Genomic DNA, 17,802 nt, shown 5'->3' on the forward strand with positions numbered 1-17,802 from the left:
CACCGTGCCGCCCACCAATACTGTTGTCACGCCCTACAATACTGTACATATTCTGTGCTTCCTGAAGGTTAAGTGATCCTATTGTGATCAGTAATCTGGGTTTTAACTTCAATAACGTGCGTGTGAAGCCCAGGTCCTCGAAGGTCTTTTTTGTCTTTCTCTTATTATGTTCAATTGCAACAGAGTAAATAATCAATTAATATTGGAAGGTAACATAAAAAGGCGTGCGTAATGCCGAGATTTTAGTGATACTTATGCAATGATTAGAGATTGCCTTGATTCAGGAAATAAGGATGTAAAATTAGTTTTGTGTCGAGATAATTAACAGTGAGAAAAGAAGTCAGCAGCAGTGTAGTTGACAAGCCTACTCGCAGTAACCACAGCGAGAAATAAGACGTACAAGAAAAAATACTGTGTGACTGCTAAAAGATGGCAATTACCATGGGTGATTTTAACTTCCCCTCTCCCACTCCCAGTTCTATTGCAAAGAATGTTTGGAGGACATTAATCAATAAACTATGTATGGTCCATAGGACAAAACGAGCCGTATCTTGGTCATCGATTACTTTGCAGGCGACTTAGTTTCCGTCTTTTCTTGGAAACCATCTGAACCATACTTTTATTGGGTTTTTTTCCATATTAATATTAGTCTGTCTTTTTATTATTCCTAACAAACTGCATGATCTCACACTCACAACATGAAACTGCAAGATTTCTCCATTCACTCATACAATCGATATCTGTTTGCAGATTTTCACGTGCTCATCACAATAAGCTCCCTCACTGATTGCGTATCGGCAGCAAAACTGGACACATTTCACTCTACCACTTCCTCCAAGTCATTAAGACTGATAAATCATTGAAGCCCGATTACTGACCATTCTGGATTTCACTAATTATATGTTTTCAACCTGTAAACTGTTCAATAATCCAGATTTGTTGACATCTTATAACTAGAGAGTGGACAGTTAATGCTGATTTATTACCAACAACGTGAAACCTCTTATTGTGGTTTCTTTTCTATAGCTATCTTTTCTATAGCTCCTCATTGAGTGTTTGATAAAAATTCGAAAGGACTATACCAAACAGGTCTAGTGATCAGATCTGTTGGTCATGTTAACAAAGAAATCTGGCAAATTGTCAAGTGTGATTTTCCTTTCGATAAATAATGTTGACTCAGTTTGACTGCAAACATCTCTTCCTAACGTTGTGTTTCTATTCGTTAAATTCTTTTCCAAATGACAGCAAATACATTAGAACAGATAGAAGCAATTTAGCCCATCAAGTCAGTGGCAGCTTTCAATGATATCTTGGCTTATTTGTATAATCGTCAACTCTACATTTCAGCCTTACCTCCGTGGCCCTTGATTGTAGGCCCTTGATTGTAGACTGAATAAATGACTATCTATCTCAGCCTTGAACGCACAGTCTTGACAGACATCTGTTTGATGCATTTCTACAGACTTGCTATCCTCTGAAAGAGAGAATATTTTCCTCACGTCAATCTTGCATGTTTGACCCCATCCGCTGTGATAAAGCCCATTGGTACCACATCTTCCCATGTGTAAATCAGAAGGTCTGTTTTCACTCTGCAGAGCCAGCTGTGAGTATTTGAAGCATTTTCATACCTTGACCTCAGATTACACAAACAGACATCAATTGCACAGTACAATTGCCAAAAGTGAATCTTCTTCAAGATCACATAGAGTCATAGAGTCATAGAGATGTACAGCATGGAACAAGACCTTTCAGTCCAACCTGTCCATGCCGACCAGACACCCCTGTCAGCACCCGGCCCATATCCCTCCAAACCCTTCCCATTCACATGCTCATCCAAATGTCTTTTAAATGTTGCAATTGTAGCAGCTTTCACCACATCCTCTGGCAGCTCATTCCATGCCACCCTCGGCGTGAAACAACGTTGATGTTTGGTTTGGTGAGAATCCGAGGAATTTCGTTGAGCGAGCTGCAATCACAGATTGGCATAGTCATTGAGTCCTCTAGCATGGAGAGAGATTCTTTCGTCCAAACTGATCCATGCTGAGCAAAATTTACATCCACTCTAACCCCACTTCCATACACTTGACGCATATTCTTCCAAACCTTTCCAATCCATCTAGTTGTCAAAATGCCTGTAAAATGTTGTTAATGTAATTGCCGAAACCACTTTTGCTGGCATCATATTAAAAATGCGTACTTCTCTCTATATATAAGATTTTCCCATCAGGGTTCTTTTTATAGTTTCCGCTCTAACTTTAAGCTAGTTAAACTTATTTCAGCAAGGCGTTCAATAAGATGCCCCACAGTAGGCTATTATACAAAATGTGGAGTAATGGGGTTTTGGGAGACATAGCAGTTTGGATCAGTGATTGGCTTGCTGAAAGAAAACAGAGCGTTGTAGTTGATGGAACAGGTTCATCTTGGTGTCCAGTTACTAGCGGTGTACCGCAAGGGTAAATGTTGGGTCCACTGCTGTTCATCATTTTTATAAATTACCTGGATGAGAGCTTAGAAGTGTGGCTTAGTAAATTTGTGGACGACACTAAGGTTGGTGGAGTTGTAGATAGTAACTAACAATTAGTAGGTTGCAGCGAGACATAGATAGGATGCAGAGCTGGGCTGAGAGGTGGCAAATGGAGTTTAATGTGGACAAGTGAGAGGTGATACACTTTGGACGGAGTAATCAGAATGCAAAGCACTGGGATAATGGTAAGATTCTTGGGAGTGTAGACGAGCAGAGAGATCTCGGTGTCCTGGTACACAGATCCCTGAAAGTTGCCACCCAGATTGGCAGGGTTGTTAAGAAGGCATACAGTGTTTTGGCCTTTATTGATAGAGGAATTGAGTTCTGGAACGAGGATTTTATAGTGCAGCTGTAAAAAGCTCTGGTGCGGCCACGCTTGTAGTATTGTGTACAGTTCTGGTTACTGCATTATAAGAAGGATGTGGACGCTTTGGAAAGGGTGCAAAGGAGATTTACTGGATGTTGCCTGGTATGGAAGGAACGTCTTACGACGAAAGGCTGAGGGCCTTGAAGATGGTCTCGTTAGAGAGAAGAAGATTGAGAGGTGACTTAATAGAGACATATAAGATAATCAGAGGGTTATATAGGGTGGACAAGGAGAGCCTTTTTCCAAGTATGGGGACGGCAAACACGAGGGGACACAACTTTAAAGTGAGGTGGAGATAGATGTATAAGACAGATGTCAGAGGTAGTTCCTTTACTCAGAGAGTAATAAGCGTATGGAATGCTTTGCCTGCAACGGTAGTAGATTCGCCAAGTTTAAGTGCATTTAAGAGGTCATTGGACAGGCAAATGGACGTACTTGGAATAGTGCAGGTGGGATGGGCTTCAGATTAGTATGATAGGGAGGTGCAACATCGAGGTCCGAAGTGCCTGTGCTGCGCTGTAATGTTCTATATTCTATGGTGCTCTCTCGTCCATGATTCTGGAAACATAGAAAAAAGGTTAATGTGTTCACCTTTTCCATAGCTCTCATGACATTATGCAAGTCTTAGCCTCCTGCACTCTAAGGCATGAAAAAACGCCCAGCTTGTCCAACCTCTCACTATTACTTCCCTCAGATGATCGAGTCCTGGCAACATGCTTATAAATTTCTTCTACACTCTTTCCAGGTAAAAAAAAACCCATCGTATCTCAAGGTGATCAAATTACAATACTCCCAACCTCTTGTTCAACTACAACATAACTTCCGAGAAACAGGAGAATCGACATTTGCCCAAAACGAGCATTGCCTCACTTACTGTGTTTTTCAAGGACTACACGCTGACTCTGATCGCCAGCATCTGCAGTCCTCCTTTTATCCACTCTGCAACATAACCTACCAAATTCTCTCCACAATGTACTTACTGATGAACAGCCTTCTTCACTGCCCTGTCTATCTGTAACTCCACTTTCAGAGGACTGTACATCTGAACGCCAAGGTCCACCTGTTCCAACACACCTGTGAGGGTACTACTTTTCACCATGAATTCCCTATTTTGATTCATCATTCCAAAATTCAACACCTCACACTTACCTGTGCTTACATTTTATTTACCGTGCCTGGCCGACTTCCCCAGCTGATGAAGCTCCTGCTGCGATTTCTAACAATATTTCTCACTGACCACGACTCCTCCTATTTTAATGTCACTTGGAAACTTACAAATCATGTCTTGTGCATCTCATCCAAATTATTGACATGTTCATCTAAAAAGCTATTGGAACAGCACCGACCCACAGTCCACCAGACCGATCAAGACATTTGTACTTTTCGTCTTTCCATCCTACCATCAAGCCACTGTGTATATAATTTGCCAGCTTCCCCTGGATTCCATGCGATCTACACTTCCAGTGCAATCTACCATACAGAACCTTACCAAACGGCATTACTAAAATTTCTTATAGATTACATTTACCGCTCGGCCCTCATCTACCTCCCTGGTAACTTATAGACTCATAAAGTCATAGAGATGTACAGCATGGAAACAGACCCTTCAGTCCAACCAGTCTGTGCACACCAGATATCCCAACCCAATCTAGACCCACCTGCCAGCTCCCAGCCCATATCCCTCCAAACCCTTCCCATTCATATACCCATCCAAATGCTTCTTAAATGTTACAATTGTACCAGCCTCCACCACATCCTTTGGCAGCTCGTTCCATATACATTCCACCCTTTGCGTGAAAAAAATGCCCCATAGATCTCTTTTATGTCTTTCCCCTCTCACCATAAACCTATGCCCTCTATTTATGGACTTCCTGACCCCAGGGAAAAGACTTTGTCTATCTATCCTATCCATACCCTTCATAATTTTGTATACCTCTATAAGCTCACCGCTCCGTCTCCGACGCTCCAGGGAAAACAGCCCCAGCCTGTTCAGCCTCTCCCTGTAGCTCAGATCCTCCAACCCTGGCAACATCCTTGTAAATCTTTACTGAACCCTTTCAGGTTTCACAACATCTTTCCAATCGGAAGGAGACCAGAATTGCACGCAATATTCCAACAGAGGCCTAACCAATGTCCTTACAACGGCAACATGACCTCCCAACTCCTGTATTTAACACTCTGATCAATAAAGGAAAGCATACCAAACGCCTTCTTCACTATCCTATCAACCATGCGACTCCACTTTCAAGGAGCTAATAAACTGCATTCCAAGGTCTCTTTGTTCAGCAACACTCCCAAGGACGTTACCATTAATTGTATAAGTCCTGCTAAGATTTGCTTTTCCAAAATGCAGCACCTCGCATTTATCTAAATTAAACTCCACCTGCCACTTCTCAGCCCATTGGCCCATCTGGTCAACATCCTGTTGTAATCTGAGACAACCCTCTGTAATTCAGCTGGCAGTAAAAGCACTGGACAAATTCTGTAACTTTTTTTTTGCGTTCCATTGCTGTTTATTGATCTCTCTGCACATGAAAATGGATCCTTCCCATCTACTTTTATGAATTAGTTTCCCTCCAGTATGGCCCTTCGTCCCAACTAGTCCACACAGACCTCTGAAGATGAACCCACACAAACTCATTTCCCTGTGACTAATGCACTAAACGCTATGGGCAATTTAACACGGCAAATTCACCTGACGAACACATATTTGGAATGTGGTTGGAAACTCACGTAAACAGGGGGAGAATGTGCAAACAGCACACAGACAGTGGCCCGACTTTGGAAGCAAACCTGGGACACTGGTGCTATGAGGCATCATTGCTTACTGCTGAGCCACAATTATATCTCATCAACGCGTGCAGTTCAACTTGATCTTCCAGCATCCTCCTCCGTTCTGAGCCAAGAGAGGGAGACAGCGAATACTGTGGTCAGGCTGCGGACAGGGCAAGCCAAATACTGGTGTTTCGGGTTGGAAACATTCATTCCAATAGATGTATTAAGCGCGGGAGGTAAATGTGTAGTCGGGGCCGAGTGAGAAAGATGATGGTTTAGAAATCCACTGGGATTTCCCCACGCAGTTTCGAATTCTGCCGACTACATTTTCAATTACTTCCGACAGGACGATTTTCCGCTCAAACTTGAAAAAACGACAATCTCAACACACCATGTCAGTTGTTCGATTAGATTTTGTATCCTCGAGTTCTTAATCAAAACTATACCACTATCAAAATGTTGACAGTTTCTCTTTCCATGGATATGGCTGGGCGCATCGAGTTTCTGCAGTATTCTCTGAATGTAATTTTCAAAAGTGCAACTTTACATTCGATTCATTTAATCATGATCGTCTATTTACTGACCCTGGACAGTGGCAGGTTTTCGTCCTGTTTGTCAAAACCCCACCGGTCCCTCCTATACCATTATAAACAGCCGCAGGAAATCTCTAGTTCATCTTCTTCACTCCAAAGTGAAACTTACCAGCCTCTGGACTCTCTCTTCATAAAGGGAATTCTCATCCCCGGACATGGTGCAAGACAGAGGTTAGTGAAGAGATTTGGGGGAAATATTGACATTTGAGAGCGGAACATTGTTAAGGAGGCAAAACATAGAAACCAATCTCCAGCTTTGTGGATCTTCAGAAACTTTTTGGGAAGTGGAATCGGAGAGGAATGAGCAAGTGTGAACTGTCGAACTGAGAAGAAACAGTCAAGACAGCTACCTCCTCTTTAAGGGGACGGACATTAACTCTGGTGTTCTCGGGACACGAACTGATCTGAGACATTGAAAAATTTCTCGTTTTTGTACGTGAAGACTCTGAAATGGAAAAGGTCAGGCCATTCAAACACTGAGAGGCTCGAACCTAGACTGTCCCGGTTGTGGGAGAGATGCTCCCCAGTGACATGGGTACGCCAGCAGTTAGTGGGACCTTCCCATGTCTCCATAATGAACGTCCCAAGCTTTATTTTGGAAAAGTACATCTGATAGAGGACAGTTGTCATTCTAGGAAGGGCAGTCTGAAGTTGAGATTCAGTAACCACCAACTTTGGAGAATCATGTGATGTGCTGGATTGCACGTGTCAGCGCATTAGTCTGCTGAATGAAAGATAGCTGATTTAAGAGCCCCCAGGGCGACAGCGATTGCTGCCCTTAATGCATCTGTTTGCTTTGCAGCCCTGTTTCGGTTTCCAATGAGGTCAGAAAGATATTCTCCAAATAGAAACATTATCGTGTGACTAACCACAAAGACATTTCCGCATTGCTTGCAAGATTAATGTAAAGAACTGTGACTTGTGGGAATTTGAAACCAAAAAGAAACTGCTGCAGAATTTAACCAATTTGGGAGTACCTGTGGGAGAAAACACAGCGCTGACGACTTTCTGAAACATTGCCTCTTAATGTCTCTCCAGAGATGGTGCCAGACCTGCTGAGTTTCTCTTGCAAATTCTGTTTTATTTGAACTGATTGCCCATTCCATCCAACAGGATGATACAACTAGCCTCACCACGCACCGAAATTTTACCCGTTTGTAAGCTGTGAAATGATTGCTTTCAAACAAACCCAATAATGATTTACTCTTCCTCAGCTCCATAAGGAGAGAGACCTGGAAAATGAATTGCACAATGTCGTCCTGAATTAGCGGTTAAGGCAATGGAACTAAAATTCATATGGCTTTTATCATGCAGCCTCGAATCCTACTGATGGTGATTGAGAAATGCCAATAATTGCAAAGGGAAATTGCTCCCTATCTTCGACTGGAAGAGTCAGCTTAAAAACAAAAACGGACAAATTGGGTATTTGCAACTCACTACCTGTCAGGGTGCAGCAAGCAGAAATTTGAGAAGCATTGAGATGTACAATTCTATCACCAACTGCGTTTGAATCTGTGAGCCATTTGTTGGAAAATGAGACGAGAACAGTCAGGGACCTGTGTCCGACTGGTGCAAACTTGTTTAGCTGAAGTGCATTTTCTGTGTTACAGAAATCTTTGACCGGCTGCGGTGCGGTGGTTGGTTAAACTGACAGATGTGAAGTACGTTAAAATTGTCTAATCCTGAGATCTGTCCTCCTCTCAGGGGATTTGTCTATCCGTCCACCTGTGTAGAGGAAAATGAAGATGCTTTCCTCAGAGGGATTACCATACACTGTGACCACGTCAAAATTCAGTCCAACGAATGTGCCATTTAAGAGCACAGGGAGCATCTCATTGAAATTTACCCTGGAAACATCAGAACGTGCAAGGTTATGTACCTCATGCTGGGAAATGGGACGAGAGTAGATGATTATCCAATGTCCCGCACTGCAGATAGGCGCAATGGCCTTTTCCACGCTGAAAGAAAGAACGAAACTGATATGCAGCTAAAATGATCACAAATGAAAATGTAAAAGGGGATTCATTAAGGAAACGTACAACGTTATATTTCACTTTCCCTGGAGGTCTAGTGGTAAAGATTCAGTGCTCTCACTGCTGTGGCAATGGGAGATTTCCTCTAACTGGTTATCATGATGACAGCCTTCCCCAATTAGGGAATGTTGTATAGTGATGTCAATGGATGGAGTTTTGTCACAAACACGATTCAGATTAGCGTAAAACAAATAGGTGCGAATCCTGGAAATCTGAATTAACAACAGAAATTGACAGAAAAAGTCAGCTGGCCTGACATCATCCGTGGAGACCAAGAGATTTAATGTTTCATATCGACAGAATCAGGCTACGTACGCATTTTATTGGTTTAATTCCTGGGTAATTGTCAGTTTCACTTCACGAATCAGCATACTTATCAGAATCTCTCATTAGCTGACAAACGTCATCTGTAAAATGAAAAAGGTCTTATCTGCTGTAATGCTGTTGCTGTTCCCTGAGTTGGTCAAAGGCAGGCCTTCATTCATTATCTTTGTCTTCTCCTTTCTTTCCATGATCAACAACATTTGTGAGAAGATTTGTAGTTCGCGTGCTCACTCTTGTGCTTCTGTTCGCCGAGCTGAGAATTTGCGTTGCAAGCGTTTCATCCCCTGTCCAGAAGCAGCAGATTCAAACCACTACAAATGCCGGAGTAAAGATCACAGAAGCGCTTCACAGGAGGCTCCCAAGGTCTGAGGATGTCACCTAGACAGCGGACGAAACGTCTGCAACACAAATTCCCAGCTCCACGAACAGAAACACAACAATGAGCAACAACGTTGAGTAGAGAATTTCTGTTTTCAGTGTCTACCTTCAAATGCATATCTATCTGTCCACATTTGTCTCTCTGTACCATCTCACTCTCCTCTGCATTATCCGACGCTCTGTCTGTCAATACCCCTCATTTTCCATTCCTACTCTTGGAAAAGTCTGAAATTCGGAGACAGTTTGAGAGTATATCTGTTTCGTGGCTTACTCCAGCCCTCCCCCCCCCCTCCCCCCGGGCTAGAGTGTGTAGAGCTGTGCTCACAGTCTCCAGGTAATGTCTCCGTCACTTAGGTCTGAAGTCAGTTGACATTTCTTCAATCAAAACGTTATGAGCATTTACAATTGTAAATCGATTTCATAATCGACCAGAAGAAAAGTAGTTTCACTCCAATTATCGGATTTCAATGACGTCATTGCTGCTTGCCAAAATTAATGAATGGTGACAGCAGACAATGAGAGCTATCATCTCGCAATGGATGTGTTATTACCATACATTTCTGGCAAGTCTGCAGTGTCTCCTGCCTCACTTCATTATTTCAAAAAACTTGCTATGACAGATAGAGACTAAAAGTAGAAGAGATGGAGAAATCATTGTTGAACAGAATAAAGAATGTCGGCGTTGAATTAGCAGGATAGAGCATTGACTAATGGGTCCACAGCTGGCGGCAGAGCTTGGTATCACGAAATAACAACGGGCTGAGCTCAAACACAAGAAGCATGGTGAGCCGTCACTTTCGCGATATTGGTTCAACAATACGGCTTTTGCAAGAAGATTATGCAATGAACGTTCAATGTACGGAACATTTCAGTGCATTTGATACCAGATTATTACCAGATGTTTAACTGACGAAGCCACAGAAGGTGTGCTTCACAACAATAAGTGCATTTAATTAACTATTTGATCGCAGTAACTCGGACTTCCTTTCTGTAATGAAGCTGCTCGATGAGAATATATATCAACCTGCGCTTCAGCAGGAAAGAACAGGTCACAGCTGGTCTTTCTTCACTGAAAATGCACAGAAAGATGCAATCTCTTCTTGCTTTGCTCTCAAACTATTGCCTTCAACTCTGTAATCTGACAGGATCAAGAGGATGCGTTCATCCTATCGGGGCTGATAAACCCCGTGAATATGCACAGAGGGAATCTCATACCAAGAGACCAGGGTAATTGTAGTGAATTTACGAGGAGTGTTGTGGGTAGTAAGGACTAACGCATTAGCACTGACATTGAGCCTTGCACCAACAGCTCCTCACTCCCTTCTTGCCTCACGGCTCCCAGACATCATTGACTTTCAGTTTATCATACTCTCCCTTCGAAACTTCTCACTTGTTCCCGACCACTTTTGTGTTTCCATTTCGAAAGTGCAGCCGTTTGAAACGAATTTCTGGGGTATGCACGTCACTCTTTGAGATTAGCTTCACTGCTCATCCATAATTACTCCAGTGATTGAGATGGTAAGTTACTTGACACAATCCTGGAAGTACTCAGCACAGAGATGCATCCATGATGTCACTAGGGAGGGAGTTCAATGAATTAAAACAAGTGACATTGAAAGATCAGCGAGATAGTTTTAGCTCAGAAAGGCGAGGTTCTTAGAATGGATCAGCGGTGACAGCTGTCTCGTGTATCTGCCGCCATTATCCTTCTAGTTGGATGCAAACAATTACTGGATTGATTCTGGCAGTTCCGCGTCTGTGCTTTCTGTGGAAGTAGGAAATAGTTTTCATTCAGATAAGCCACAAGAAGAGAAATAAATCTTCATTTCCTGAATGTGAATTGGATACAGGTCTGTGCGATTCAAATTCAGACTCTGAAGCAGGGACTCCACTGATGCTGACAATAACCCTTGACCTAACCTGTCCAAACTCATGTACCTATTTTCTTTCTCCCCACATTTTGAAGCACCAATCCTTGCTGTGAGTGGTGAAGGAGCTAACTACTCCCTCGCAGAAAAATAGTGGATCTAGAGACCTGATCGATCTGTATTGCAACGAGGATTGCTTTGATAAGAACAGACCGGGTTTGCTGTGGGGGACTGAAACTGTGCTCGATCACACACGGACACGATGTAACAGCTGCCAGCAGATGTAGAGAAGGTTGGGGCGGATTCAGACCGACTCTGGCAAATAGACTGGATCCTGAGTTCTTGGGAGCTAAGTGTCACAGACAGAAGGCTGGAGAATTGGGTTGGGAACGATATCAGCCGTGATGGAATGGCCAGGCAGACTAGATGGGCTGAAAGTTCTAACTGTCCACCGATGCCTTCTAGTCCCTGGCCATCCGGAATCTAAGGAAGTAGAAACAGAGTTCATTTTTCAGTTCGAAGTCCTCCAGTCATAACTGGGTGAGGTGAGAGATGGAACAGGTCTGATATAAGTTTAGAGACTGGGAAAATGTTTGGAGACAAAGTCATAAAAGAGGATCTGAGTATAAAGCTGGAAGTCAGGAGATATTTAATAATAAGGAAGGGTGCGTATGGCAGAGGGAGATGGACATGGAGAAAGAAGTGTCACTGGTCTTGACGTCTTAACTCTATGTTCCATTCCAAGATTCTACCAGATCTCCTGAGATTTTCCCGCAATTACTTTTGTTGGTACTGAAACTGAAGATGGGAGTATGTTCCTAGATCAATCAGCTCTGTCTGTCCTGTGGACGTTTGAATTCCCGGTTCGACCAGATCACTTCTGACCCATATGAAAACCTCACTATCCTGCCCCACCCCCATCCCGTTACTGACAATAAACTGGTCGTTACGTGAACCCACATGTACACACAGCAGCGTCATTGAACCGAGTGAATTGGGAAAAGTTCAGGGAGAATTCCATTCGGTTTCCATCAGAGTATTCTAAATCAGTTAGTTTTGTTTCAGCATCATTTGACATGGAGCCGTCACTGTCAATCCCCCGAGCATTTGGCCATTCGCATTCCACGTCTCTGGACACTTTGGTTGGTGCGCGGTTGGAATGGAACCTCACGTTTTGAAAGGGAAATTGTTTATCTTATTCTCGGCTGAACTGATAAACTTGTCTCTGCGGTACAATGGAAACACTTTTCACTCAGAAACCAACAGATGATCAAAAACAGTGGTAACAATGTGTCAACAAAATCTGCAACAGCGAGCGAATTCGCTCTTGTGTGGGGTTGCAACATTGCAAATTTAATGGAGAGCTGATTTTCACTAAATATATCTTCCCAACTTGAAAACTGTTTATTAATCTCGATTCGGTGATTTCTGTTAAATAAACATTGGACAGACAATGCTGCTTTATTACCCAACACCGAGAACTCCTTTCTTGTGCAATGGACATATTTATAGCCCCTTATTGATTACTTGCTAAAATTCAAATAACTTTACTGAGCATCATCCTTCATCAAGTCTGCAGGTCATGCTACTAAAGAAATCTGTCAGATTGTCATCGTGTGATTTTCCTTTCAAAAATGAAGTTGACTCAGTTTGACTAATCATCTCTTCTAAACTTTCTGCTTTTCTTAATTTGCAATGGTGTTTCACATTTTCGAAATGACAACAAAGGCATTAGAGCAGATGGAAGAAATTTAATCCATCAAGTCAGCGACAAGTTTCAATGAGATCACGGCTGATTTGGTTAATCCTCAAATGCCCTTTCGGCCTCATCTCTGTGGCCCTAGATTCCTGAAGTGATCAAATGTCTGTCTTTCTCAGCCTTGCATTTATGCAGCATTGACAACCCTCTGTTTGAAAGAACTTCACAGATATCCCACACTCTGAAAGAGAAAATATCCTCCACACCTAAGTCTTACATAATTCACCCCTTCCTCTGGGGTCAGGACTTCTGGGGCCACATTATCCCAGGTGAATATCAGAGCAAGAAAAGCCCTCAAGGTCGGTCAGCACTGTCCAGTGTAAGCTCTGAGTATTTGCAGCATTGTCTTTTTTGACATTTGAATGAACAAATCGACCTGAATCTTCTTCAAAAACACTTCATTGGCTGTAATTTCGCTGGCAGTGCAGAGTGCTAGAAAGTCGAGTATTTCATCACAAATATATCACTCTCAAAATGTCATCTCTCTTTCTCTTTCCACAGTTACCACTAGACCCGTCGGTTTTCTGCAGTATTCTGTGAATGTACTGTGCACAAGTGCTGCATTTCATCACATTCCTTCAATCTCAGTCCTCTGGACACTGACCCCGGTCAATGGCAATACTTCCTCCTGCTCGTCAATGTGCCAATCCCCACCGCTCACTCTCCCATCAAGATAAACAGCTGCAGAAAATATTCAGTTCACTTTCTTTGCACCAAAGAAAACCTCGGGACTCTCTTCAAATGCCAGGAAGTCTTGACTCTGGGCATAGTGCAAGGCAGAGGATTGTAAAGAGATTTGGGGAAAATATTATCAGTTGTTAGGTGGAAAAAATGTTAAAGAGAAACCATAGAACCAAGTCTCCCGCATTGTGTATCTTCAGAAACTCTGTGAGAAGTGCAATTAAAGGAGAATGAAGAAGGGTCAATAGTCTGAATGAGCAGAGACAGTCAAGACAGCTTCCACTTCTTTAAGAGGACAGAACATTGACGTTGATGTACTCGGGACATGGACTGATCTGAGACATCGAAATACGTCTCTTTCCCGTACATGGCAAATACAAACCTCATCTGGACTCCGGGGCAATGATAAAACTCGGGACCACACAAGAGTCAAGGGGGGGCTAAGGGAGATGGGCCCAGTTGGACGAGAGCTGGTGCCCAGTTACATGGGTGTGTCTGTCGTGGATGGATTAGACTTTTCCCATGTCTTCATAATGAATGTTCCAGACTTTATTTTGGAAAAATAAAACTGAAAGAGGAAACTTCTTGGTTTGGGAAGGACAGAATGAAATCTATCACAGACTGCTTTAGATGTTCGGGCAAGATTTCAGTTTGGAAGTTTCAGGATATTCGACTGTTAAATGAAAGGCTGCTGGTTCAAGACCCCCAAAGGCGACAGCGATCATTGTTGTTAAAGCATCTGTTTTCTCTGCTGCAGGGTTTCCTGCTTCTCGTGGGGGCAGGAAAATGTTCCTCAGACGGAAAATTTCCGTCTGAAGAACCACAAAGAACTTTCTGCAATGTTTTAAAAGTTAATGAAATGAACTGTGGATTCTGGGAATCAGAAACTGCTGACAAAACTAACTGGTTTGGCAGTTCCTGTGGGAAATTATTGAATTCTGATGAAGTTGTTAAATATTGTCCACGATTCTCTCTGCATGGATGCTGCCAGACCTGCTGAGTTTTCTCGTGGAATCACCAGCAGACATCGAGAGTTCTTCAAGAAGTATATCTGTTATTTGCAAACGAAAAACCGTGACACCGAGAGCGCAGATTCTCGAATGCCCTCGAACCTCATTGCCTGTGGTTTTTAAAATATATTTTGTTTGCTTATCAGCATGTCTAAATATATTAATAAAAGTACCTCACTCTAGCTGCACAATAAATCAGTGATCTTAGTTCCCAGCATCTCTGTAATTGTTCATTCTACTGAACGCCGTCCTCGTATTACGATTAGATATTTAATGTCAGCTTTTGCAACAATGGTCTTTCATTCCAGACCCTACTGCATATTTTCCTGACGTCATAATTACCTATTTATTGTTAATAATCTCAAGCAGGGTGACTCTACTAACTACTAATTAGATATATAATGTCATGTCCCAAATATTTATGTTCCCAATCTTGTCATAATGATACGTAACAGGAAGCCTAACTTTACGAACAGTGTAATCTAATTTCACCATCGAGACCTTTCAGCGTCAACCATTCTTTGCTAATTGGTGTGAGAGAATTCCACTATTCTTATCTCATCCTGCATTCTACAGACCCCTTGCAACAGATCACCAATGGGGTTCATGCTTTAAACAATCCCTTGCTTTCATGCTTTAAACCTTCCCTTACTTTCAGGCTCTTTAATTTCCATAATAAAATTTCGTCATTCTGACTGATGGCAGTGATTCCTGGCACTGGATTTACTGAGGGTGAAGGGTCAGTGATCAGAGCGGACTGTCCCTGCAGTTCTGTTCCTGACTCTCCACCTCCCGCTCTGTTAGTAACCTCTCAGTCTCCCGGGAATTGCACTGTTCCCAATTTTGCCGGATTCCAGACCTTTACCCTTGGCTGAGCTGACAGTCGATAGTCTGAGGAGTATCATTCCCAAATGTCTCATGTCCAAGATAATAACAATTAATAACGATGTCTGTGTATCCTCCTCTAATCTGTTAACATCATTGTTGCAGACTTTAGGGATATTTATTGACCGAACTTGAGGAGGTTTTGAACCAGACAAAACTCCTACGCTTTAGAAGAGTGACTAGATCCCTTTTTCTTTTCTCTTGAAGGCAAATGTACGGCAATGCATTTCAAATAGTGAAACGTCCAGGCTTGAAACAAAACACAATTTGCTTCGCACGATCTTTGTAACACAAACAAACAAAAAAGTGTGGACTAACCCAACTCTATTGGAAAACTTAACGAAATGAAGCATCATTTAACTACAAAACAGCTAATGTTGGAATATAGTAACATTGCATAAACCACACAAATCTGCTCTTCCTGCTACGGGACTGATATTGTGAAACTTGAACGGATTAGGTAAAGGTACAATGTGATGTTTGTTATTCTTAAGCTTTCTAATGGTTTTGTGGTACCAATTTATTTTAACCTTGAACAAATTTGACGCATTTAATCCTCATTCCCCTCCACGACAGAAGCTGTTGTATCTGTTCAGAATTTCCAGCGGCTTCTGTAATTATTTAAGGTTTCTGACGATAGCAATCTCTCACTTTTCTAACAAAACAAAACCAATCTTGTGTTGTGAACAATATTCATATAAGCAATGGTCAGCAGCAGAGAGAAAAGATTCCGAGCAACGCTGCCCCGTTTGTCACGGCAATTTACAGAAACCATTGCCATGAAATATCATAACAGACAGACCCCTTTCAACACAGAATACAACATTTGCGGTCAAGACATTTCCTTTCGAAACCAGTTGGGAAACCGCAACACGACAATGGCCAGGAGTTGAAGCCATGTTAACTGCTTAGAAGACAGCTATGATCGCCACTACACCACCACCGCGATGCCTGCTGTGATATCCCCTTTCCCAAACACACATAACAAGGTCGTGACTATCACCAACTGCACTGGGGCTGAAAGCAAAACAAGAATTTGTTCGTAAAAGTCACCAGGTCTGACAGCACCAGAATCAGAAGCCTTCAGCTCTTAAGAACAAGCACTGGACCAAACTGTTCACTCCCCACAAATGCTGCCGAACGTGCTGAGTTTCCCAGCAATTTCTTTGCTGTCTATCAGATCTGCAACATCTGCAGTTCTTTGTCAGATAGAAAACAAACGTTGACCCATTGAAGGGGATATTTGATCAGGTGATAGTCCACTTCATCCATAGAGATAGATGGGATGGAGTATAGGATCATAAAATTCTTAGAGTGTAGAAATAGGCCATTCGGCCCACCATGCATCCCACCAAGCCTCACCCTCTACGTTATTCCTGTAACTACGCATTTGTCATGGCTAACCAACCTAACCTACACTCACCTGGACACTTATGACTACTGAGCATTGCAAATCCACCATACCTGCACATCTTTGGACTGTGTGAGGAAACTGGAGCACACGGGGAAACACATGCAGACAAAGGGAGAATGTGCAAACTCCACATAGACAGTCTTCAAACAGATAGGGACCTGGGTAATTGGAGAAGTTTCAAGAGAGAGTGCAGACTGGCATGTGAATGATGGACTGAAAGCCTGATCTCAGGGCTGTAAAGGCTCTACAGTAACATGATTCCCTACATGCAGCATTCAACATAGTTTGTATTTTGTTTTAATCTGTCCTGTTATTGACATTATTCTGATTGAAATGTATGGAGAGAGGTTGTTTGTGCATTCACTCATATCTGTGTTTTCATGGGTCAGGAGCATCATACAAAATAACAACTGGTGGAGGGAGAATTGAATTCACCCTCCTACTCTGCCGAGGATATGCAGGACCTGGATCTTCTGTACCATCACTCACTCACCACCCGACGCCTGGAGGAAAAACGCCTGATCTTCCACCTCTGGAAACTCCACTCCTAGGGCATCCATGTGTCCTTTACGATTTGCCTGATTTGTCCCTCCGACCACTTTATCCCAGTTTGATCCTTCCAGCTCAGCAGCATCTTCATGGCCTAACCTTCCTGCCAAACTTCCTTCCCAACTATCCGCTCCACCGTCTTCTCCGACCAATCACCTTAATCCCCACCTCCATCCATCTATTGCGCTTTCAGCGACCTTCTCTGCAGCCCCACTCCCTCCCATTTATCTGTCTACGCTGGACGCTCCCAGCCTCATTCCCGGTGACGGTCTTTTGCCCAAAATGCCGACTCTCCTGCTCCTCAGATGCTACCTGACCTGCTGTGCTTTTCCTGAACTACTCTAGTCTTGACTCTCATCTCGAGCATTTGCAGTCCTCAATTTCACCTCACATGATTGAATTCCTGCCCCCTTACGCATCGAATCGCGTCTCGTGTGTTCATCATTAATTTCATTATGTTTAAGATATTTTATTTTTAAAATTATCACAATATATTGATGCCCTTCTGAGCATGTTTGGACAGTTTGGACAGAACACTCCCTCCTTTCTCTGTGAACAAACAGAATATCAAGAGTCGGATTAGAGAATATTTCCTCCCACAGAAACAGGAGTAGGGAGATGCAATTCTCTCTGAAATAAACA

The sequence above is a fragment of the Hemiscyllium ocellatum genome, chromosome 46, assembly GCF_020745735.1.
Source record: "Hemiscyllium ocellatum isolate sHemOce1 chromosome 46, sHemOce1.pat.X.cur, whole genome shotgun sequence".
Lineage (NCBI taxonomy): Eukaryota > Metazoa > Chordata > Chondrichthyes > Orectolobiformes > Hemiscylliidae > Hemiscyllium > Hemiscyllium ocellatum.